This window comes from Heptranchias perlo, unplaced genomic scaffold, assembly GCF_035084215.1.
Source record: "Heptranchias perlo isolate sHepPer1 unplaced genomic scaffold, sHepPer1.hap1 HAP1_SCAFFOLD_43, whole genome shotgun sequence".
In the NCBI taxonomy this organism is placed as follows: Eukaryota; Metazoa; Chordata; class Chondrichthyes; order Hexanchiformes; family Hexanchidae; genus Heptranchias; species Heptranchias perlo.
Window position 1 is genome coordinate 9495666 of NW_027139442.1, and position 6585 is coordinate 9502250.

Below are 6585 nucleotides of genomic sequence, written 5' to 3' on the forward strand. Positions count from 1 at the left end.
TTAAACTGATCACTTCTGTATTTTCTACCTCACCTGTTCTTGAGTACTGAGAGATTATTTTATTTCTGCAGGCAAATCGTTGAAGGACCCAGAATAAATGTGATGTTTCCTCTAGCCAAAGCAGAAGGAACAGTGCAGCCAGCTCCTTCTCACACACAGTAGATTCATTATCACTCACAGAGAGCATGGAGTCACAGACAGGTCATCAGTTCCACAGTCTCAGACAGCAGAAGTAGTCAGTCCCACACTGTTCCCAAGTTCCAGAGATACATTTTCAATCCAACTGTCAAACAGAGCAGGTGAAGTAGATGCTGTTCCATTTCCCCCAAACTGACAGGGAGATACAAAAATCCCAGTCCAAAATCACACTCTTCGATTGAAAAGCATGCGTCAATCTCTCAATAGGACAACATTAAATACTAGATCGAAATCACACATGGTACCTGATTGAAGAGGGACAGAACGAATCCCAATAATGTACCCTGAGATTCGAATTGAATACTAGCCCAGAACTCACACACAGTATCAGATTGAGAAATGCTGTGTGAGTGTAACCTGAGAAACAAATTAGATACCAGTTTAAAATACACTCATATTATGAGATGTAAAGATACAGTATCAATTCTATTAGTACAGACTGAGATACACATTACATACCAGTCCAAATATCTCATACAGTATTAGATTGAGGGATATAGTATCAATTCCATTATTGTAGACTGAAGTACACATTATAGATACTATACCAGTTCAAAAATGTCACCATATCAGTTAGAAAGATATATTGTCACTCAAAATTGTGCTCACAGAGACACAGATTTAAGAGCAGTCCAAAAAGTGCACACATTATCTGACTAAAACCTACATCATATCCTAAAGTGTATCCATATTTACCAATTAAATCATGAGAAAAACTATGTCAGGATTAAATTATTTAAATTATAGTTTTCAACATCATAATGTAATCTGAGAGAAAAATTACATACAGATATGGAATGAATCCCAAACTCACATATAGTACCAGGGACTGACAGATACAGAATGAATCCCAAACTCATATACAGTACCAGAGGCTGACATGTACAGAATAAATCCCTCACTCACATATAGTACCACAGACTGACAGATGCAGAATGAATCTCACACTTACACACAGTACCAGAGAGTGACAGACACAGAATGAATTTCATACTCACACAAATTACCAGAGACTGACAGATACAGAATGAATCCCACACTCACAAGCAATACCAGAGACTGACAGATACAAAATGAATCCCACACTCACATACAGTACCAGAGACTGGCAGATACAGAATGAATCCCACACTCACACACAGTACCACAGACTGAAAGATACAGAATTAATCTCACAGTCACATTACTGCCGACTGAGTTACAACTCTCACATGTGAGTTTAATACATGCAGTATCCATTCGAATAGTGTATCATGAGAGACAAATTGCAGACAAGTCCAAAACTCTCATACAGTATCAGATTGAGAAATGCTGTGACAGTGTAACCTGAGAAACAAATTAGATATCAGTTTATAATACACTCATAGTATGAGATGTAAAGATACAGTATCAATTCTATTAGTGCAGATTGAGATACACATTACATACCAGTCCAAAAATCTCACAATATTAGACTGAAAGGTATAGTTTCGGTTCCATTAGTACAGACTGAGCTGCACATTATATACCAATTCAAAAATCACCATCAGTTTGAAATATATGTTGTCATTCACAATAGTACTCACAGAGATCCTGATTTAATAGTCGTCCAAAGAGCACACCAATTATCTGATTTAAAAACCTCCAGCACCAACTCCTAAAATTTATCCATATTTACCAATTAAATAATGAGAAAAACTAATTAAACATTGAGATATTAAAGCTACAGTAGCTATAATGTAATCCGAGAGAATAAATAAAAACAGATACAGATTGAATCTCACACTCATGTATGGTACCGCAGTTGACAGATAGAGAATGAATCCCTCACTCTCATAATGTACCAGAGACTGACAGATAAAGTATGAATCCTACACTCACACAGTACCAGAGGCTGAGAGATACAGACTGAATCCCACACTCACATAGAGTATAAGAAACTACATATATATAGAGAGAGAATTCAACACCCATACTCAATACCAGAGACTGTATATAAAGAATGAATCCCATACACATAGAGCACAAGAAACTGCATTTATATAATTATTCAACAACCAGACACAATAACAGGTAATGTATTTTAAGAATGAATCCCACACGCACATGGAGTACGAGGGAGTGACAAAAACAGAATGAATCCCACACTCACACACAGTACCAGCAACTGAGAGATACGAAATGAATCTCACAGTTGCCTCCAGTAGTGCAGACTGAGAGATACCAAATGCAGACTCAGTTACACATTATGTCCCGGTTTAAAATCTCTTGGTGTCAGATTGTAAGGTACAGCATTAAATCCATTAGTGCAGACTGAGGTACGCATTATAAACAACTATAAAAAAAACTGATAAAGATTCAGACTGAAATATATATTCTCCATTCATGCAGATTGAGCTAAACAGTATATAGAAGTTCAAAAATGTCACCATATCAGTTTGGAAGATACACTAATTCACAATTGTTTTCACATAGATACAGAATTAATAGTCGTCTAAAAAGTGCACACATTATCTAATTATACCCTACGGCATTACATTAAAAAAAGTATCATTATCTACCACTTAAATACTGGGAAAAATATTATTCATTTAGGTATTAAAGATACAGTTTTGAATGCTATACTCTAAACTGAGATACAAATTAGATACAGATAAAGAATGAATCTCATACTCAGACCCAGTGGCAGAGACTGACAGAGAGAATGAATGCCTCACTCACACAATGTACCAGTGACTGATAGATACATAATTTATATCACTCATTACAGTATCAGAGATTGATGGAAACGGAATTAATGTCTCACTCACATACAGCACCAGAGATTGACAGATATGGAATGAATCCCAAATTCACACACAGTGCCAGAGACTGACAGGAACAGAATGAATCTCACAGTCACATTACTTCAGACTGAGTTACACATAACTTGACAATCCAAAAATCTTACAGCATCAGATTGAAAGATACAATATCAATTCCATTAGCACGTACTGAGCTACATGTTACACACCTGTCCAAAATTCTCCTACAGTAACAGACTGGTAGAGACAGTATCAATTCCACTAGTGCAGACTGAGCTACACATCACATCACATTCCGGTCCAAAAATCTTATACGGATCAAACTGATAGATACAGTAGAAATTCCATTAGTGCAGGATGAACTACATATTACATTGGAGTCCAAAAATCACATACAATGTCAGACTGAGATACAGAATTAATCGCATTATTTTCGACTGAGCTACACATTACATTCCAGTCCAATAATTCCACCATGAACAGATTGAAAGGTACATTATCATTAACAATAGAGTTCAGAGATTAAGATGTAACGCTACGCCAACACTCACATAAGTTCTTTGGAGAAAATCGAAAAGTGAATCCATATTTACAAATAAAACACTCGATGAAAAACTGCATATGACATAAAGTATTAAAGATATAGTTTTCAATAAAATAATGTCAACTGAAAAAGGAATAAAGACTGAATTGCAGAATGAATCCCACACTGAGGTAAAGTACCAGAGACTGACAGATACCGAATAAACCCCAGACTCACACACAGTACCAGAGACTGACAGGTACAGAATAAAGCCCACACTCATATGCAGTATCTGAGACTGACAGATACAGAATAAAATCGAAGCTCGCATATCGCACCAGAGACGACAGATGCAGAATCAACCCCATTCTCATATACAGTATCAGAGACTGACAAAAACAGAATGAATCCCACATTCATGTACAGTACCAGAGACAGGCAGATACAGAGTAAACCCCACAATCATACAGTAGCAGTGACGAATACAGAATAAACCCCACTCTCATATACAGTATCAGAGTGACGAATACAGAATAAACCCCAATCTCATATACAGTACCAGAGACTGACAAATACAGAATAAACCCCACATTCATGTAAAGTACCAGATACAGACAGTTACAGAGTAAACCGCACAATCATTTACAGTATCAGAGAGTGACGAATACAGAATAAAGTCCACTCTCATATACTGTATCAGAGACAGACAAATACAGAATAAACCCCACACTCATATACATTACCAAAGATTGACAAATGCAGAATACATCCCACATTCATGTACAGTACCAGAGACTGACAGATACAGAATAAACCCCACACTCTGATATACAGTACCAGAGACTGACAGATGCAGAGCACACTCCAAACCCATATACAGTATCAGGGACTGACAGATACAGAATAAAACCCAAACTCGCATATAGCACCAGAGAGAGACAGATGCAGAATAAATCCCACACTCATTTACAGTACCAGAGACTAACAGATACAGAATAAACCCCACACTCACACACAGTACCAGAGACTGATCGATACAGAATAAACTCCACAATCACATGCAGCACCATAAACAGACAGGTACAGAATACACCACACACTCATGTAGAGTACCAGAGATTGACAGGCACAGAATGAACCTCACACTCACACACAGTACCAGAGACTGACAAATGCAGAAACAACCCACAATCATATACAGTACCAGAGACAGACAGATATGGAATCAACCCCACATCATAGACAGTACCAGGTACTGACAGATACAGAATAAACCCCACACTCATCAACAGTACCAGTGACTGGCAGATACAGAGTAAAAACCATATTCATATACAGTACAAGAGACTGACAGATACAGAATAAACCCCAGTCTCATATACAGTATCAGACACTGACAGATACAGAATTATCCCCACTCTCATATCCAGTATCAGAGACTGATAGATACAGAATTACCCTCACACTCACACACAGTATCAGGTACTGTCAGATACAGAATTAAATCCACACTCATATACAGTACCATAGACAGACACAGAATAAACCGTACTCTCAAAAACAGTACCAGAGACTGACAGATACAGAATAAATCCCACACTCACACATAGCTCCACACACAGACATACACAGAATAAATCCCACACTCATGTGCAGTACCAGAGACTGACAGTTGCAGAGTTAATTCCACACTTATAAACATTCCCGGCTGTTTTCAACCATCCTCTTCCGCTCACTGAGCGAATGGCGCCCACAGGCCGAGCTGGGGGAGGGGAGCGCGCATGCGCTCTTCTGCTCTCCAACAATCCGGGCTGGGGGCGGGGCTGAGCCACGCATGCGCAGATATCTGGTTTAATCCCCAAAACAAAAATCGATGGAAACTTTCCCCAATTGGAATTTTTCAGAGTCTGAGAAAAGGAAGTGGGTCTGGGGGAAAGGTCAGAGGGAATGGGGTCCCCAGGCAGTGCAGGAACAGGCACCAGAATGGGAAACAGATGGGATTCCACCAGTGCCTAACGCTGGAATCCAGACTGACTTCACAATCTCTAACTATTAAACGAGATGTTTCCATCCCTGCTGTTTCTCTCGGTATCTTTTGATGGTAATGAGTATTTCAGAGTTAAAGTGGGCGGCTGTGAAATTAGACAATCGATTCTGTTCATTCTTGGACTCTTGCCGATAAAACTGACGGGAGAGGAAGAAACTGGAGGGAGGATTTCTCAAACCAATCCTGGAGAAGCATGGGAGGAAAGAGTGAGTCGGTGTGTTTGTTGGGACCGTGTAGGATTAATATCCGACAGCAACAGTCCCAGATTAATTTAATCGGAGTGAAACTCACGGTCACTGAGAGGAACACCGAACGGCCCTGAGCTGCAAAACTGCAGATGGTACAACAGGCAAGAGAGGGTTAAATGTGGCCCATTGTTTTTGTCACTCTCTACACTGTCACTGAGTGTGGGATTAATGGTGTGTTTGCCTCTGGTACAATATCAGTGAGAGATGAGATAGCATCGTCTGTCTCTCCAACGGGATCTTCTGGATGAAACTGAACTTTGCAGGTCAGTTTTAAACTGACACTGTGTATGTCTGTCTGTCACTGGGTCTCCACTGTCTCCCTCTCAACGTGTCGATCGCCCGCTCTCACTCTCTGGTGCTGTGTATCAAGGTGGGATACTGCAATTGAGCCTGATAGGAACACACTGATAGAAATTGTAAGACTGACAGTGTGTTTGTCTCTCTCTCGCTCTCTATTGCTGGACATGAAGGTGGGATACTCTCCGATATAAAACAGGGAGAATGGAATTTCAGGGCCTCACTGTACCTCGGGATGTTTTCGGCTCGTCCCAGTTCATGGTCATAATCTTTTCACAGATTCAGGGCGAGAGTCCCTGTGAGACGGTAACAATGGCAAAGAAAATCCGCGTCATAATTCAAACTCCAACACATGAGACTTTCCAAATCAGCTGGAAGAAAGTGTTTGTGAACTGCTGAACCGGTCTGGGAGGGGATGTGTGGGGAGATGGAATCTGTTCTGGGACTGAAATGGAAGGAGGCGGGTTAATTTGTTATAGAAGGGATTGT